We start from the raw sequence: 18,882 nt of genomic DNA, 5'->3' as shown, positions 1-18,882 counted from the left end.
TCTCTCTGTCTTCATGGGGCTGGCTGGAGTCACCTGCACACTGGTTTTCGGGGTCAGGAAGCAGCTGCCATTCCATTGCAGCTGTCTTTCCTGCTGTTGCCGCTGCCCCGGCCACCATCTGTGTCTAGGACCTTCTACCAGCTTCCCAGGGGAAGGAACCCCAGTAGGGCCTGGAGCCTGGTTTTGTCCCCTGGCCCCTTCTTCATCTGCTTGCCACCTCTTCTCTCTCTTACTGTCCTCTGCCCTCCTCTCTCTCCTGCTTTCCTGCTACCTCTTAGTCCTCCCCATCCTTCTTCTTATCACCAGCAGAACCTTCTCTCCCTACCCCTTTTTTGGGAGCCGTCCTACCTGCATCTCTCGCCAGGGGGCTGAGAAGCCTCAGCACTTATACTGGAAGGAAGAACCGGGCTCCCACCCCTCCCTCTGTGCAGGCCGGGGGCTGGTGGGGGTGAGCCCGGTGCTGCCTCAGACCTCTCTGCCTGACTTCTCTCTCTAATCAGATTTCATCAGCCCTTTGTCTTAGATTCAGAGTTATTTGGGGACAGGGAAGGTGCGTTCTTTATCCTTTTCCTTTATGTCCCCAGTTTTATTTGGTGGAAACAGGAGCTTTCTCCAAACCAAGGCTTTAGTTTCCTGTAAGGAACCCACATGTTTGATTCACCTGAAACTTTCCAAACTGACAGCTTCTCTGGTCTGGCCAGCCCCCATCTGAAGACTGAGTTTGCTAGAAGGGATGCCCAGTGCCCCCCCCCCCCCCCCCAGGTGGGCTGGGATGCCTGGTTCTGGTCCCCCTTTTGCACACACTGCCCAGGCCTGCCTGGCTCTCCCTGAGCTGTCGGATCTGGTGGACCCAGGAAGTGGTCCCAGGAGGATCGGGCCTCATGCTGAGCCTTCTGCTGTGTCTGTCCATGTCTACTCTTCTCCCACCAGGTCCTGGGGAGGAAGACTCCCCACTGCTGCTGCTACCGGTTCTCCACCTACAGCTCTGAAGCCTCGCTAGGGACGGGATGCACTGCATTGTATCTGTGGCACTTAACATTTCACTCACTTAACACTACTCATGGGGCAGGGCGGAGGGAGGGCTTTTGCTCTTGGTTTTTTTGTAATTTCCTACTAGTATTTGGGCAACTTGGGGTGGGACGGGGAGGGAAATGTGGGGGCAGGGGAAATGTCATTATGGTGACTTTTTTGATATTCATTAGAAACAATACATCCTTTCTGAGATATTTACAGAATTATTAAAAAATGAAAAAGGTTGTACTGTTTTACATAATGAACGTTTTTATTGGGTATTCAAAGGGCACACGATTGTCTGCTTACTCATTTTTAAAAATTAAAGGAATGAACAAACTATATGTGGCGGTTCCTAGCAGAGTGGTGTTCTTGAGTTGTCCCTGTGTTTTATCACCTGCATGATATACCTGTAAAATCTTCTTGGTTCCATCCTTGGAAGTTGCAGTTTCAACTCAGGATTACAAATTAGAAGCACCCAGGGGTGTTTCAGGAGCCCATACTTCCTTTCCTTCCATGTGCTCAGCATACATGGAATGTCTGCTATGTTGTAGGTGCTCTACAGAAGTTGTCTCTTCACTCTTCAAAACAATCCCATAAAGCAGGCACCTCCCCACTTTACTTATTACTTCCCCCACTTTGCAGATGGGAATGATTGAGGCACAGAGAAATCAGGTCTGTCTGAACTCAAAGCCCAGTCTCTCAATCACTCTGCCTTACTGTGTCTCATGCTGTGAGGCCCAAAGAAGGCAGCAGCTGCCTCGTCATGGCTGTGGTGGCTGCTGCAAAGCTCATGGGCTCGCCCTGCTAGGCAGACCTGCATGTCTGAGGCAGACAAGGTGGGGTGGAAAGACATGGAGATTGGAAGCGTGCAGTCCTGGTTTGGGCTCCAGGATCCGCCCTTGCCAGCCTCAATTCTCTCATCTCTACGAAGAAGATAGTAGCTCCTGTTTCAAACTCGGGGTGATTATGAAGATCCCATGAGCTCAGTAGGATTGGTAGAGCTTTGTATTCACACTGGTTATTATCATCCTGAATGAATAGTGCCCAGGCTCTAAAAGTGTAGCATTGCTTAGAACTTAGGCAAAAATCTCTAAATCTGCATCTGGGATTTCCAAAGAGTTACTTGGGACCACAGAGCATGTTTTGTCCTGCCAGTCCATGGAATGGAACCATCTTCTACATGCAGTGTCTGCTCATTCCTGTGTGGTTGACTCTTCAACTTCAAATCCCTGATCTCAGGATCCCACCGGTAACTGTCTTGGCCTCTCGTGCTCTCTGAGGTGGTAACATCTGCTCATAGGGAAAGCGTCCCACAGAGTTCTAGGTTCAGAAAATCTCGGACCCCAGAGGGTCCCTGAGAACTTCATAACTTCATAAAGCCACGGGGATTGGTCACCTGTCTGCCACTATTCCCTCCTGTGTCTAAAAGTGGTCAAAGCATCAAGACAAAGAGGCTGGGTCACAGAAATGTGGGTCTCCCTCATTCCCAGGAAATCTGATTGGTGGATGCGTAAGCTTACAGAATTGGTAACCTATGGCATTTTTTAAAGCAGTAGACCCTGTAGGCTTCAGTATGTGCTAGTGACCCTGCTGGCCAGATATGACTCTGCAGCCCAGCTCTATTAGGCACTGCAAATAACCAGAGCAGAGGGGAGCCTTGGAAGTGAAGTCAAAGGCTGCTTCAGACCTAGGAGATTTTCCTCTGATTTTGGGCGGGGTGGGGGAGGAATGGAAATCAGGCACCAAAGAGCTGACACTTTCTGCAGATGGCTGCAAATTTTGAAAAAGGTCATGCATTCAGCAGGCTTTTACTGCATACCCATCAATGCTTCATGCCTGGACCTAGAACTAAGGATATTGAGACAGGTGGAACAGTCCCTTTCCTTGAGTGTTTTTGTTCTTCTAGGTCAAGAGGACAGGTGTCTACACTCCTCTGGACAGGCGTAAATGCGTGCAGAAGCCATTCTTCCTTCCTAGTCTCGGCCTTCTCCAGCCAGTTTGAGCTCTGCAGTGTGGCCCTGGGCAAGTCTGTCCACTTTTCTGGGCCTCAGCTTAGCCATTGGGAGGAAGGTGAAGAAAATGAGACCCAGGGAAGAAACATAGCTGGCTCAAGATTCCCCTAGAAGCCCTCGCATCTTCTCAGGCTGTTAAAAATCAAATGGGTCCTTGACCTGGGCACCTTGCTACCCATTAGGGAGCAAAGTCAATCTGTTGCCAACTCTTGGCCTTCTCTGCCTCTCATTTCTGAATACGATCCACTTTGTGGGGGCGGATACACATGCACTTTTCTTAGAGCTTCTGGGCCAGCTGATGTGTCAGAACCACCTCCATGAGAAACTACGGGGCAGAATGTGCCAGGGACCGACTGCTCAGGGAGTGCCAAGCAGAGGGAAAGAACTGTTTACTGAGCACCTACTATGTTCCAGGTGTCACACCTGCATTACCTCATCAGAGCCTTACGACAAATCTAAGAGGAAAGTGTTATTAACCCCATTTTTCATATGGAGGAACTAAAGTTTAGAGACTAAATAATTTGTCCCCCCAAAATACGATATACCTCCTGGAAGGTGGAGAAGCTGGGCTGGACCAAGGTTTGCTGGGTCTAAATAGAGCCCAGGTACCCAACCACCTAACCAAGGATGTGGGACTTGAGCTGCACCTTGAGGGATGGGAAGATTTCACCAAGCAGGGAAGAGCATTTGAGATGAGGGAATAGCCTGAGCAAAGGTAGAGGCAGAAAAACGTTTTTGGGCAAACATGGTGGAAACTAGAATCCTCTCCATCCCTGGTCTGCTTTTACAACTCCTTATGCAACTTCACCAGCTGTGAAGGTGGCCCCTCCCCATTTTCTCAGAGCGAGGGGGTTAGGTAACACCGTGCCCATCAGGGATGGCATCTAGTGTAAGTCATGGCACAGAGTGGGTGCTCCACAGCACAGGGCCTTCAGTGAACAGGTGCTTGGCTTGCCCTGGAGTGGGGAGCCACGGGAAAGGGAATCAACAGGCTCTGAAGACCCACTCAGTGCTGAAAACCATGATGAGTCCCTTCTTACGTATTATCTTGCCCCCAGTCACCTTGTGGATTGGCAAGGTGTTCATATTCTCCCAATAAAGAAATAGGCTCAGAGAAGTAGAATCAGCTGCCCAAGGTCCCAGAGCTGGTTAATAGCAGAGCTGTGGTAGCGGCCCCATGGGGTTCTGGCTCCAAGGCCCATGCACTTTCCACAGACCACTTTTGGGAGCCTCCAAGGGCCACCACAGCCATCAGCACTGATGAATCACTACAGGCTGTGGAGAAACAGATGGTGGAGGCCAGATGGAGAAGGTCAGAAAGTCTCTAGGAGCTTTGAATAATCTTTTGGACACTAGGGACCTCTGGAAGCCTCCTTGGTATCCCAGAAATGATAGAAGGTCATCAGGGCTCACTGAGATGGACAAAGGGATGTTTGAGAGTGGAAAGGACTGTGGGAACCCTGGAGACTGCGGGAGAGACTGAGAGGTCCTGAGTGAGGGGCCAGAATTACGTGGAGTCATCAGTGAGACAGAGCCCTTGAGGAGTTATGAAGAGTTGAGCGTACTGGAGGGTGGGTATGGGAGCTCTAGGGGACCGTTGGGAAAAATGAAGGATTGTTGGGGAGGCACTTCAGAGTTGCTGGGGGCCATCAAGAGCTGTAAAAGTATATCAGAGCCCTTGGTCATTACTGGGGGGCACTGGAGCCATGCAGAGTTCCGGGGGTACTTAGGGTCACTGTCGGAAGCAAGTATCTGAGGAGCACCCTGCAGGATGTAGCCTTGAAGAAAGTGAAAGAGGGGAGGAGGGGAGCTTGGAAATGCTCTTAGAAGTTTTGAATGGACAGTGGAGCTGAGGTGAATGGGAATAAGGACCAGGAGGGCCTGCCTGACAGCGATGGGGAGGCCCAGCCCGAGCTGCAAACCTCAGGAGGCAGCAGGCAAGTTGCTCCTGGGCACAGGACTCCATGACCTTGACCTCACAAAGGTGGAGCAGTCTTGGCTTTTCTGGAGATCCCACACCTGGGTGTGCCAACCAGCCAACGCTTGGCTTTTCTTATTCTCCGTGGAATTTCCTCTACCTTCCTTTTGAGTATCTTTCCAAAGCCAACCATTTCTGGAATGAGCAGGCTCTGGGAGCCCAGTCTGAGCAGGAGCTTGGGCCCAGTAGAGAGGTCTCGGCCTGATCTGTGGATGGTGGAGAGACGGGACAGAGGAAATAGTAGAGCACAGGCAAGTATCATTGATCACCTAAAGTATCATTTATTCAGTACCTGCCATGCACCTGGGGTAGGTTCGGGTATTTTCCATGATGAACACAACCGCTGCAACTCTCATTTATTCCCATTTTACAGACATGGAAACAGGCTCAGAGAGGTAAGGGAGGAACTTACGCGAGGTCACATAGACTGAGCTGGAATTCAAAGCCAGGTCTATCAAACCCAGAGTCCTTGGTTTTTTCTCTGTACCAGGTGGCTATTGGGGTGGCCCCCGGTCTCTAGCAGGGAAAATTGGGCCCTGGGCCTGCCTCCCCTCATCACCGCCCTCCCACCTGGAGTCCTGGGCTCAGGCAGACTCTGGTGGCAGCATGTTAGCCACCAGGTGGCGCTGCTGCTAAACCCAAGCCCCCTCTCCACGGTCCGGACTCAGAGTAGTGAGGCCTGAATTGGAGCTGGGACTACAGCGTCCAGAGGCCCCTCCCTAGGTGCCCAGATGAGGGACAAAGAGGCTGCCCTTGACAAAAGGATGCAATTCACCCTTCTCACCCTGCCCTATCCCTTGCTCCTGTTGGAAGCATTACCCCAACAGCCAGACACACCTGCTTTCAGTTCTCAACTTCCCCACTAGTGGCCGCGTGGCCTTAGGCAAGTGACTTCACTCTCGGACTGTGGTTTCCTCATCTGTGCAAATGGACAGAATAGAGCCCTTCTGGCAAGGACGTTGAGAGAATTAAATGAGGCAATAATTCTATGTGGCTGACACAGAATCTTGTTCTTCTATGTCACTCTTCTCAGGACAGCCGTCAGAAGGGCCCCCACCAGCATCAGGAGACCCTTGGCCTAGTTCTCAACTCTCTGTCTGCCTTGGACAAAGTCACTTTGCCTCCTTCGGCCTCAGTTTCCTCATCTGCAAAATGGGGCTAATCACAGGAATTCTCTCATTTGGTTATTCTGAGAATTAAACCAGACAGTGGCTCTATGATGTTTGTTTTATAGGGCTCCAAATGAACAGGAAAAATGATTAGTGAAAATATTCATGTTCCCAGGGGTCGTAGTTAGGTGAATATGCAATGGTGATAAGGTATAAGGAGAGCAGGGCAGCCCCTCGGTGACTGACCGGGCGTGTGGGCCAGGTTGTAGGTTCTGCCCTGACTGCGTATCAGCAATTACACGGGCCCCGTCAGCCAGGCGCCACCTTGTACCTGCCCAGCCTCCCCCCAGTCCCTACCTTCCTCTATCGTCCTCAGCTCCTGCCCCCAACAACACACTGGGACACAAAAATATAGAACAGAGATGAGAAGGCTAAATGCTGAAATATAGGGGATGATTATCTCTGGATGATAAAGTTTGGGCTGATTTTTATTTTCTCCTTTTTTTCTGTATCATCCAATTTTTCTTTAACAAAGAATTTTTATATTCCAAAAAAATGAAATCAATAAAGCTATTTTTTAAAATCCTCTCCTCACCACTTAGAGGTTGGTTACAAATGAAGACCCGGGGGCGCCTGGGTGGCTCAGTTGGTTAAGCGACTGCCTTCGGCTCAGGTCATGATCCCGGAGTCCTGGGATCGAGTCCCGCATCAGGCTCCCTGCTCAGCGAGGAGCCTGCTTCTCCCTCTGACCCTCCCCCCTCTCATGTACTCTCTCTCTCTCATTCTCGCTCTCTCAAATAAATAAATCTTTAAAAACAAAAAAACAAATGAAGACCCGGGGGGAAGGAGAAATGATTCTGATATGGTTTGGAAGAAATGATGAGTGGGAGGAGGGAGGGGCTGTGTCGCCACTGCAGACAGTCCTTCGGTCCTCAGGATCCGGCCTCCCCTGGGGGATTCTGGGCCTCAGAACGAGGGAGAAGCAAACGGAGCAGGACCCCTCCTCTGGGCCACATATTCTCCACATTTCTGGGCAGTCCAGGCGTTCCAACATCTTCAGGCGTTGCAGGGAGCTCTTGCAGCTGTTTGAGGAGAGAAGAAAGCAGACATGCAAGGCAGCCACCCTTGGTTGAGGGCTGACTATGTGCTAATTACTGCCTCTCCTTTTATCTCATCAGACCCCTCCCATCCTACCTACACATGCCTATTGAGGGAGTTGGGACTATTAGCCCAATTTACGGATGAGGAAACCAAGGTATGAACTCGTATATCTGACTGTCTTCTGGGTATCTTCTTTTGGGTGTCTGTTGGGGCCTCTCAACTCCATTTTCCCAATTAAATGCATCTCCTCTAACCCCCATGCCCCCCAGTCTGTCCCTCCTAGTCTCAATAAATGATACCATCATTCAACAACTTCCTTCATTCAGCAAATATGATTAAGCAATCACTATGACTCTGCCCTCAAGGAGCTTACATTCTAGTGGGAGGAAAAATAATGAACATTTTTTAAAGTAAACATATATAGTATACCAGAAGATAATAAATGATCTGGCTAAAAATAAAGGAGCAGGGGTATAGGGAGGAACAGGGAGTATGGGTTAGGTTTGGAATTTTAAATAGGATGGTGAGGGAAAGCCTCACTGAGAAGGCAAGGAAGGGACAGAGCCTGTGACTGTCTGGGGAAGAGCGTTCCAGGCAAAGGAAGCAGCATGGGCAAAGGCCCTGGGCTGAGAGCTTCTCCGCAGTGTTCCCAGAGAAGCTAGGAGACCCTGGTGGCTGAAGCAAAGTGAGCAAGGGGAAAGTTTAAAAAGTGAGGTGGGGGGGCAGGTGACAAAGAACCTGGGAGGCTGGTGTGGGTGTGAGATGAGGGTTTTGAGCAGAAGGATGTAACCTGATTTCTGTTTTAATAAGACCTTCTGGCTGCAGTGGTGGGCTTGGGTGGAAGCAAGGAGACCAGTAGCAGGGGGTTAAAATCCAGGTGAAAGATGATGCTGGGTGGACCAGAGGAGACAGAAAAGGGCAGACATGATCAGATTCTGGGCATATTTTGAAGGTAAACTCACAGGATTTCCTAGTGGATTAGAAGTGGGGTATGAGAGGAATCAGGGATGACTGAAGTGTAGGGCTAGCTAGTCAAGTGAGAAATCCTCCTCGCTCCCCACATTCAATCAGTCAGTGAGTTTCCTTGGTTCTTCCTCCTCAAAATCTCTCAAATCCACCCACTTTCCTCTGTCTCAGCCACTGCCCTGGACCATCCACCATCACCTGGACCACTGCTGTGGCCTCCTGCCTGGCCTGCCTGCACATCTCTCACTTCACACTTTGTGCTCCTGGCTGGGTAGGCCTGAGCCAGAGTGCTTCCCACCTCACTCACAGCCTGTCAGAGAGCTTTCCTTCTGCCTGAGAGTTACCACCCCAAAAGGAAATCAGGGGGGCACTGGTACCAACAGAAGAGGGAAAGATGCTGGATTACCAAAAACCCCACAAAGTCTGCCACCCAGCCATACCCACCCAGTTCCATGATAACTAAGCATCAATCAAGGGGTAGAGGATGGTGGCCCCAGAGTTAGTAGGGAAGGCTTCCTGGAGGTGGTAGCAGGGGATGGGTCTTTGAAGAAGCTCAGAGCCAAGAGATTTCAGGTGGAGGGCTCTAGCATTTCACAGATGTGGGTTTGGATCCTGGTTCTACCACTCACACACCCTCTGGGTGACCTTCAGCATGTCCCTTCATTTCTCTGAGCCTCAATTTGCCTCATCTGGAAATTGGGACCAATAATCCTCAAACCTAGAGATTTTTGCAAGATCTGGGAATTTCATTAGGGTATTGGCTTATCCTAAGATAATGTCCTCTAGGGCCTGATGGTGCCCCCCACCCCATAAAAGGAATAGGCACAAGATTTGGAGTCAGACAGACTCAATTCCCACCCCAGCTCTGCCACTTACCAGCCCAGTGACCTAGGCAAAGCCCCACCATCTCTGAGCCTCCATTCCTCCCCCTGCAAAATGAAAGCAGGGGGAAAAATGGAAGCTGTCCATGCACCCAACACATAGTAGGTGCCCAGCCAAGGTGCTAGAGAGTTTGGACTTCACCCTGGAGGCAGCTGGCCCCACTGCATGAATGCCCCCCCTTCCTGGGCCAGGGCAGCTGCAGCCCCCATGCAGTGTTTTTTATCTCCAAGCTGCAGTGGGCTCCGAAGAGCTCGGCAGAGTCCCTGGACAAAGGGCTGTTTTTCCCGCGGATCTAAAATTGCCTCCCTCTGATTGCCGCTATACAAACCCAGGCGGCTGCTCGCTTCCCCCATCCAGTTGGGTCTATTTCAAGAACACGCTGATTAGCGCTGATTGCGCCTTGATTATGGAGAGCGCATCACTCAGCCCCCTCCCCAGGCTCTGTGGGGAGTACATGCTCCCACACCCACCCCCCACCTCCCCCAGTGAGTGGTGCAGCCTCCCCGGGTTGGGGTCTTCATTCTGCCTCTACCGTCCCTGGGACTTGGTGCAGGTCACTTCCCTCTCCCTGGCCTCTATTTACTCCACTGCAAAAGTCGCCTGTGTTAAAAAAGGCGCCAAACAAAATTGTGCCCAGGGAAATGTGGCCTTAATGCTGGGCTTTTAGACATTGTGATAGGTCACGAGGGGGGAGGATAGGGTTTGGGCCAGGGGAAGCAACTCTTCAAAACACCCCCATCACACACATATGCACGCGCGCGCGCACACGCACACACACACACACAGAGATTGCTCCTGCCTCTGCCTGTATGTACTTGAGGCTGCCCTTGGCAGGGTGGGATTGAACTTTAATAATCAGAGCTTCCCTTTACTGAGCACATGCAGGTGCCTTGGGCACATTAGCAGGTGCAAACGCCACAACTATTTTTTTGAAGCACGTATTTTGTGTCCATGTACAGGTGAGGACCCGGAGGGCTAACAGAGGTGATGTGAATTGCCCAGCATCACCCAACTACAGAAAGGCGAAGACAGAATTTGAACCAAGGTCATTGTGAAGGAAAGCCTGTGTTTCTCACCATCCCACAGCATGCTCCGGATTCTTCACCAGACTGAAAGGACACCACAAATGGGCATTGTGTATCAGATGCCTCTTGCTAGTTATTTCTACTCTGCCAGTCCTGTATGGTCCTCAAAAAGTATTTTCCCCTCTCGGGACCTGTGTTTTCCTCTGTACAATAGGGCGTGGACTCAGGGTGGCCCAAACCCTAGGCCATTGCCCGTGGCAGATGGACTGATTCTTGGAATAACCCAGAAGCACGTGTTTAAGATGCAGATTCCGGACCTCATCCTTAGAGATCTGAAATCAAACGTCCCAGGGTGGGCCCAGGAATCAGTATTTTGAGACACTAACCAGTGAGGGCCAGTGGTTCTGACATCAGTCAATTCTGCCCCAAATTCCCTCTCCCCACCAGCCCCATCCCTACACAAGACCTGTCTGTTCTACTCTCTAATGGGTCTGCAATCTGGCTTCTTCCCCATACCCCTGTTGCTCCCTGCTCCTGCCCAAGCCCCCATTATCTTGTGCCCAGACCACTGCAGCAGCCTCTTCCCTGGACTCCCTGCTGCCGTTCTGACCCTCTTTGGTCCATTTTTTATGCAAAAGATTAAAGGATATTCTTGAAATGCAAATCTGAATGCCAACACCAACACCACCAGCTAATCCCCCTGCCCCCAGCTTCAACCACCATTGCTCCCCATTGCTCCAGGGATAAAGACTAAACCCCACACTTTGCCTAGAAGACCCTGCAGGGAAAGCCCCCTGCTCCCTCTCCAGATTCATTTTACGTCACCAAACCCCTCCTTGCAGCCCCCTGGGCTTCTTTCAGATTTCAGATCTCAACCCACTGTGTGCCTGCCCAGCAGAGAGGGCCTTTGCATTGCTGTTCCTTCTTCTTGGAGCACGTTTTCTCCCTTCTTTTTCTAGTTAACTCCTCATTCATTATATACAGCTCAAACCTCACTTCCTAGAACTATTCTGGGAGGGATTAGGCCACCCTGGGGGGAATAAGCTCCCCATGCAGGGAAGCATACAAGAAGATTCTGCTGATCTACTTGGAAAGAAGTCGTGGAGAAGATATTTGCTATGAGTCTGAGCCCTAGATCCTTCTCCCTACCTAGGAGAGCCTGTGGTTCTCTAGGACAAGGGAACCCTGCCCTCACTGGGTGTGGGGAGCTAAGGGGACAGAGGAAACCTGTCTCCGGTCCCCAGAACCCCAAGGAGCCTAAGCAGAGGCTGGTTGGCAGCTGTGGGGTCTCCAGGACTCTGGCAACAAGACTGGAATTCTCAGATTTTCCACTCGGCCCCTGGGTCCTGGGCAGCGCTGGGAAATAGAACAATCTACCCCTGACTCCTGGTTGGTGAGCACTTGTGATTTCACGGGGGATTAGCTCCTCTCCTATCTACTACCCTGAGACCCCTTCTCTCTCCAGCAACACCCATCCTTCTCCCCATCCTCCTCTCTTCAACAGCTCATCTCCCCTCCTCCCTCCTCCCCCTTCCTAGTGCTCTCTCTTCTTCCTCACCCCACTCTCACAGGTGGCTCTCTCCTCTGCACACTCCCACTGCCCCCTCTCCCCTTCCCATCCTTTTGTACCCTTCCCTGTCTCACTACCTGGTCCCTGTTGGTCTCCCTCTCTGCAGCTCCTCCTACTCCCATCTGTTTGCCAGGCTGGGGACCTCTGTCCACCTGGGCCAGAGTGCCAGGGAGGGCTGCAAGCGCCAGGCCGGACCAAGATGTTTCTACAAATAGCCTGAGGAATGGCCTCCCTATGGACAGGACAGGCAGGAAACTTGACCTGCTGTCCTTTGCTATTATTCCGGGTCTTCAAAGCCCCCTCCACCACTGTTAGGGGATGGGCTCCAAAGTCACAATCTTGAGGAAGAGGAAGAGGGAGACACAAGCCCTCAAAAGCCCTCCCCTGATGTCCCTGTGCAGAGCAGAGGGGTCTTGGGGGCAGGGAGGAGGCCCAGCTGGTAGGAGGAGGGCACAGAACAAAGAGGAATGTAGGGAAGGCCTTGTCAGGTTGGGGTTTAAGAACACAGGCTCTGGAGTCATACATGCCTGGGTTCAAATCCTGATTCTGCCACTTCCTGGCTGTGTGACCCTGGGCTAGTGACCTGACCTCTCTGAGCCTCAGTTTCCCCATCTGTGAGATGGGGATAAAGCTAGCTCCTGCGCCCCAGGGTTGTTGTGAGGATTCCATGAGCTAATGCTTGCAAATGTAGCACCAGGTCCGACACACTGTGGGTGCTCAGTAACTTTAATAGGTGACTAGGGACAGAGCATGGTCTCAGGCTTGACATCTGGGGTGGGCGGGGACATCTGAGCCAGTCTCTGAGTTTTTAGATGAGTCTTCAGAGGGAGGAGGCAAGTTCCAGGGTTAAGACTGCAAGGCACCTTCCCACCCATCACCCTCATAACCCAATGCCTCCACCAGTTTGGGACGATTCTCTCTCCCGCGTTAGACGCGAAGAAACTGAGGGTGAGCCCGCCTGCCCTAAGCCTTTCAGTGTGTCTCCTGTAGCCAGGGCTGGAACTCCGCTGGGTGGCCCCGCAAGACCGGTCTCCCTCCGTTCCTTGGTGCTGGGCCTCAGGGCTGCGGACTCTCATGGGGCTGGCATGGGATGTTCGAGACCCATGCCTGGGGTGTGGGAGATAGGCCAGATGTTTGCCCAGATTCTGGGATTGTGCAGACCCCTCCAACTCCCCCCATCCACCCACCCCCATTGCTAGGCAACAACTGTTCATCACCGAGGGTACAAGTGGAGGGAGGCTGAGCAGCTTGCTTTGTCCTTCATGGAGAGGCCAGGGGAAGCTGTTCCCAGGGCGGGCCTAGTGAGACTCTGTGCCTCAGAGTTGTACAAGGACTCGCCCAAGCCCACTAGCTATGAGGCTTAACATCCCAGCACCCAAATGTCAGAGCTGGTAAGACCCTTAGAAAGTCAGCTCTTACACAGCACATGCACTGTCACCCCTCAATGCCTCAGCCAGGACAGACATTGCTAATCGATGACCGTACTTCTTCCACTGAGCCCAGCCTTAGCGTCAGAATTCTCCACACCGTGGTCAGGCAAGTCTGACAATGGGTCAGAACTGGCATGCAAGATAAACCTTTTTCTCATCTCTCCCCTGTTCCTACGATCTCATTTGACAGATAGGGAAACAGAGGCCCTGAGAAATGTGGTGGAACAAAATGCACATTGGGCTTGGGCGTCAGAACCTCAGGACCTAGCTCAGTGCTGTCTTGCTGTGTGACTGTGGGCAAGCCGCTATGCCTCTCTGAACCTCAGACTCTACTGTACGTAGCATGGGTTTGATGAAAGCAAGCCTTCCCTGTAGAAATTAAATGTGGGAGTGGTTGCAAGCATCCCTGGGAATGTCAGACACGGAAGTGACACTCAAGGTTATTTTTGACCCCATCCTTCCTTTCTTGTCTGTCTCCTCTAGGTCTTGGCAGTCACATCCTCCATCCCCAGGACACACCTTCCTCTGTTCCAACTTAGCCAGCAGCTCCATTCCTGGAGGGGCAGATGTTTGCCCAACAAATGGGTTTAACTGCGTGGCGTTGGGGGAGGGGTCAGAACTGGAGCTCACCAGATCCTTGGTTAGCTGGAGAGGGAAGGAAAAGATGGCCACCCAAGAGGGTGGGGAACAGGTATCAGGCTGGGGAGGGTGAACGGTTGCCTGGCAACTGCTGGGCTTCAGCTGAGCATCTCACTGGCTTAGGTGGTTTTGAGTCTGCAACCTTCTCCCCTTCCCTAGACTCAGATCCCCTCCCTAGTTCTGCCTCCTCGTGGCTGCTGGAGGAGGGCCTGGCAGGCTCCCCCCTCCACACACCACACACCACACATACCGCATATCACACACACACCACACACACCACACATACCACACACACCACACATCACACACACACCACACCACACACATACCACACACACACCATACACACACAACACATTACCACACACACGACACACACATACCACACACACAACACATATCACCACACACCACACACCAAACACATACCACACACACAACACATACACATACCACATACACCACATACCACACCCTACCACACACACATACCACATACACCACACACATCACACATACCACATAAACCACCCACATACCACACACCACATGCCATGCACACACACCCCACATACCAGACCACACACACCACATACCACACACCACACTGCATACATACTGCACACACCACATACTACATACATACCACACACCACACCATATATCACATACATACCACACACATCAAAAACCACACACACCATACCACACATCACACACACTATGGACCACACATACCATATACCACATACCACATACACACCACATACCACACACATACCACACATATCACACACTCCACAGCACACACATCACACACATCTTAAGTGATCTCATTCAACCCCATGACACAGGGAGAGTCACTGGCCCCAGAGCCAGGCACTTGCCACTGAACCACCAGGTCTCAGCTCCTCTGATCCATGCAGGACTCACAGAGGACCAACACACAACCAACCCCAGGTCTTGCAACCCCTTCTACAGCTGCCCTCACAGGGAAGGGCTGAGCCCCTCACATGGGTGCTCATCAAACCCACGGTCATCCCAGTCTCCCAGCCAGGGCTCCCCGAAGGCAAGGTCTTGGCTTGGGTAGCCCTGTTCGCCCAGAGCACACAGTAGGTGGTTTTAGTGTTCAATGAGCATGTGCTGAGTGAGTGTCTGAACAAACAAGCATACCTGCTAGATTGTAACCTTCCTGAAAGCAGGAAGGGCTATGTCATAGCTCAAGTGCCAAACTGAGAGTAGGAAGACTGCGTTCTGTCCCTAGTGTGCCCCTGACTGACTATGCGACCTTGGGCGAGTCCCTCCCCTCCCCGGCCTCCATTTTCTCATCTGCCAATTGAGGAGTCAGAACAGATGCTCAGGTTCTGCAATTCAGAGCATCCAAGGATGCGGTTTATAATTTGCAAGACCTGCCCTTCTGGATGCATCTGGATTAAGAAGCAGCTGACATGGGAGAGGGCAGGGAGAGAGTCCCCCCCTCCCCAGTGGGTTAGCTTGGGATCATCCCTTGCTAGGGACAGGACCCTCTGTCCAAGTCAGGAAGGACATGGTGGCATTGTTTGCCACCGTGGAGCGGAGATGGGGATGAGAAGGGGGTTTTCGGAGAAGAATCATGCCGGAGGGAGCTTCCCGTAATCACAAGGGTGGGACTTGAAATGAGAATGTCTGGGGGAGATGTGCACACCCCCTCCACGTGCGCACATGGGCACATACACACATACACATCACAACATACTCCACACACACGTGTGCGCACACACACACTCTTTTCCCTGTGGAGCTGTTTTTTTCTCCCCTTGAAATGTCTCCCTGGTCTTCTTGATCTCATCTCAAACATGATCATTCCTGACCCAGCCAAGGAACATGGGAGGTTCCGATGTCGGGCAGCAAGCAGCAGGGTCGCCGACAGAGGGCTGAGGTGGGCAGTGAAGGGGCCTAGGACACCGGGTGGCCGAGAGGAGGCGAGCAGTTGTGGGCCCTGAGTGGGCAGCTCTGCCCTGGGGCTCAGGTGTGGTGGCTCATCCCATCTGCAGGGAACAGCCTCCGGCCTAACTGGGGGGAGGGAGGGTCTCCCCTGCCCCTGCCTAGTGGCCCTCTCCACCGGGCTCTCACTCAGGCTGCGCTGGTTCTCGCTGCACCTGATTTGGATGAAGGACTTTGTCACAGCCTTTGTGTGTCTGTTTTAATGGGTTTGGGGACTCTCACCACAACGACTGTTCCCCAGACTTCTCTTTACGTTTTGTTAAAGTCATCTCTTCACTACGATTATGTGAGTCCGTTTTGTCTTGTTTTCAAAGGATCCAGTGAGCCAGGAGCAGGAGTGAAGACATCCAGTCAGAAGAATGAGTTTGAGATTGCTTGTTTATCTTTCATTAACTCACTAAATAAAATTTTATTGAGCACTTACTATAAGCCAACCGCCATGCTAAATGCATGTTTCTTGCCCCATGGAGAATATATACTAGTAAGTCTAACCATAAAAAAAATAAAATAATGATAGTGATGTGTGCTAGGAGTGGGTCAAGGGCCCGAGATGGTGAATGTTAAGGCCAGGGGTGGGTTGCTCCCGATGGGTGCTCAGAAAAGGCCGCTCTGAAGGAGATACTCAAGGGGAGAAGAGAGCGAGCCCGGCAGAGCGGAGGGAACAGCATTACCGGGAAAGGGAAATAGCAAATGCAAATCCCCAGACAGGAGAGGCAGAGTGTGTGTGCAGAACAGAGAGGAGGCAGGAGGGACTGGCGGGGGTGGGGGCAGCCGGCGCCGTAGAGGTTAGACAGGTGGGCTGGACCAAGGATGGGTCTGGTGTGGCGGGCGGGGAGCGGGGGCCTGGGGGAGAAAATAGAATCAAGAAGAGTGGGTTTCTGCTTGGGGCAACTGGAGGCCATGGCTGTGATGTGTCAAGGGCCTACCATGTGCCAGATCCTTGTGCTTCATCAAGCTGGGGTGCGGCCCGTCACTGCCTTCCCCACCACCCAGGACTGAGTCTGCTGGCTGGGCTGGGCCTCAGTCAGCCGTTCAGGACAGCAGCTGCAAACACACCTCTCTGCCTTCCCCTGACCCACAGCAGTTTCTGGAATGTGGGCCCCAGGGAGGGACTCTCATCTGAGATCCCCCTGCTGGGATTGAAGCTAGAGAGCATTCAGGAGGCCTGGTGTTCAGAGAACAAATTCCCTCACGTTCCAGAAATTTCTGCCACTTTGTTCCCTGGTCTCCCACTCCAGGGGCACTCAGCCCAGGTAAAGATGGACGGACACTTACCCGGGCTACTAGGACACCACCCCTCCCCCCAACCCAGAATTTAACTTGCAATTTCGGATTGGGCACCTCCTTAAATTGGGGCTCCCAATTCCACCGGAAACTTCTAAAGAAATCCAGGTTCCCAGGGCTTATCTCTGAAGGGCCAGTTCAGAATCTCCCAGGGAATTCTGGATTCTTAATAAATTTCTCTGTGCCTGGGAACCACTGCTCTAGAATAGAGAACTGGCGAGCCTGAGCATAGGACAGAAGGCAAAGCTGGAGGCCCTGGAAGCAGAAAGCCCTGGGCTACAGCAGACCTATTGTGTGACCCTGGGTGAGTCACTGAACCTCTCTGAGCCTCCCTTTCCTCATCTGTAGTGGGGAAATTGAACATGATTCCAGTCCCTCCACCCGTCGCAAGGATTCTTTATAAGATACGTCCAATGCCTGGCACCTAGTAGGTGCTTAATCAATAGCAGCAGCTTTCACAGTTGTCTGAGGTATGTCCTTCTCGTGGATGTTTAGATAGAAACCGCCGGCTTGTGCTGACTCTCCAAATGATCCCCAGTGCCCGCCAAGCTGGCCCCCTTGTTCCTGCTCAGACGGGCATGCTGAAATCTCTCAGGCAGGTCTCCTTGACGCTGAGGGTGCCAGGCATGTGCTTTCCCCTGCAAAGGCAAAGAGGAAAAGATCTTTCTAGTGTCCCCAGTTGCCCTGTGGATTGGGGGCAACCCCACTCACCCAGTCCGGATGGGCAGAGAAGGAGGGGCCTGAGGAAGGCTTAGAGAGAGGAAACAAGCCCCGAAGTGGGTCAGCGAGGCCCTGGACACTAACCCATTTCCAGTCCCTCCTGCCTACAGGCCCGCCGGCCACGGGACTGTCATCTTGCATTCACTCCTCTCCTGCCGGAGACTTTGACCCCATTTTCTACCTCTTGGCAGTGTGGGGGGTGGGGGGAGAGAGCTTTGAACAACCTGAATGCGATCATGGGAGCTGCAGGGAGGGATCTATGGTTCATGCTGGATGTTCTAGGAGGATTTGTCACCCACATATCCTGACTTTATTTGGAGTGGAGATTATGGGGTGATCTGGGAGTACAATGGTAGTCAAAATAATACAGGCTTTAGGGCAGCCAGATGGGGGTTCTAAACCCAGCTCCCCTACTTCTGAACCGCATGGTCTTATGCAATTGACTTCACTCCTTCTGAGCCTGTTTCCTCATTCATGCAATGGGCTGTTGCAAAGATTAAATGAGATGGTATCTACGAAAATGCTTCCTGTGGCCTTGCTCAGATGATGTTCCATCAACGAGAGCTACAATGCTGACTGTAGCCTAACAGGGGCTAAGAGGCCAGGCCTGGGAGTCAGCTGGCCCCAGGCTGGAATCCCTGCTCTGTTGACCCTCGTGGTGTGATTTGGGAGAAGTGGCTTAACTTTTCTCAGCCTCCATTTCTTTATCTGTAAAATGGAGACACTCACCTCCCAGGCTTATGAGGATCCCATGCAATGATGTTCAGAACAGAGCCTCCTCGGGCAGAGGAAACACACTCTCAGCCAGTGATAGTCATTCATAATGATAATCGGGGATTGGATGTGGATCTATGCACTACATGTTTATTAAGCATTTACCTGCTTGCATGGCGATGGCATCTAGCAGGGAAGAAGACACCCAGGCCCCAGAGACAGAGCTTACTGACCAGTGGGATACATGGTCCCAATGTGGAGTATGGCCCTACTCCATCCTCTGTAACCCCGAGTGGGGAACCTGGTTTAGTCCGATCCCTTTGCTCTCCAGAAGGTCCTGAGGAAGGTGAGGGACCCCAAATTCCCCAGCCAGGGAGGGGGCCAGGTGCCCCAGTACACCATGCTTCCTCCCCATCATATCTGCGCCCTTAATGAGCCTTGACCCCTGCCCGTGT

The sequence above is a fragment of the Neomonachus schauinslandi genome, chromosome 1, assembly GCF_002201575.2.
Source record: "Neomonachus schauinslandi chromosome 1, ASM220157v2, whole genome shotgun sequence".
Lineage (NCBI taxonomy): Eukaryota > Metazoa > Chordata > Mammalia > Carnivora > Phocidae > Neomonachus > Neomonachus schauinslandi.
This window is presented reverse-complemented; position numbering follows the sequence as displayed.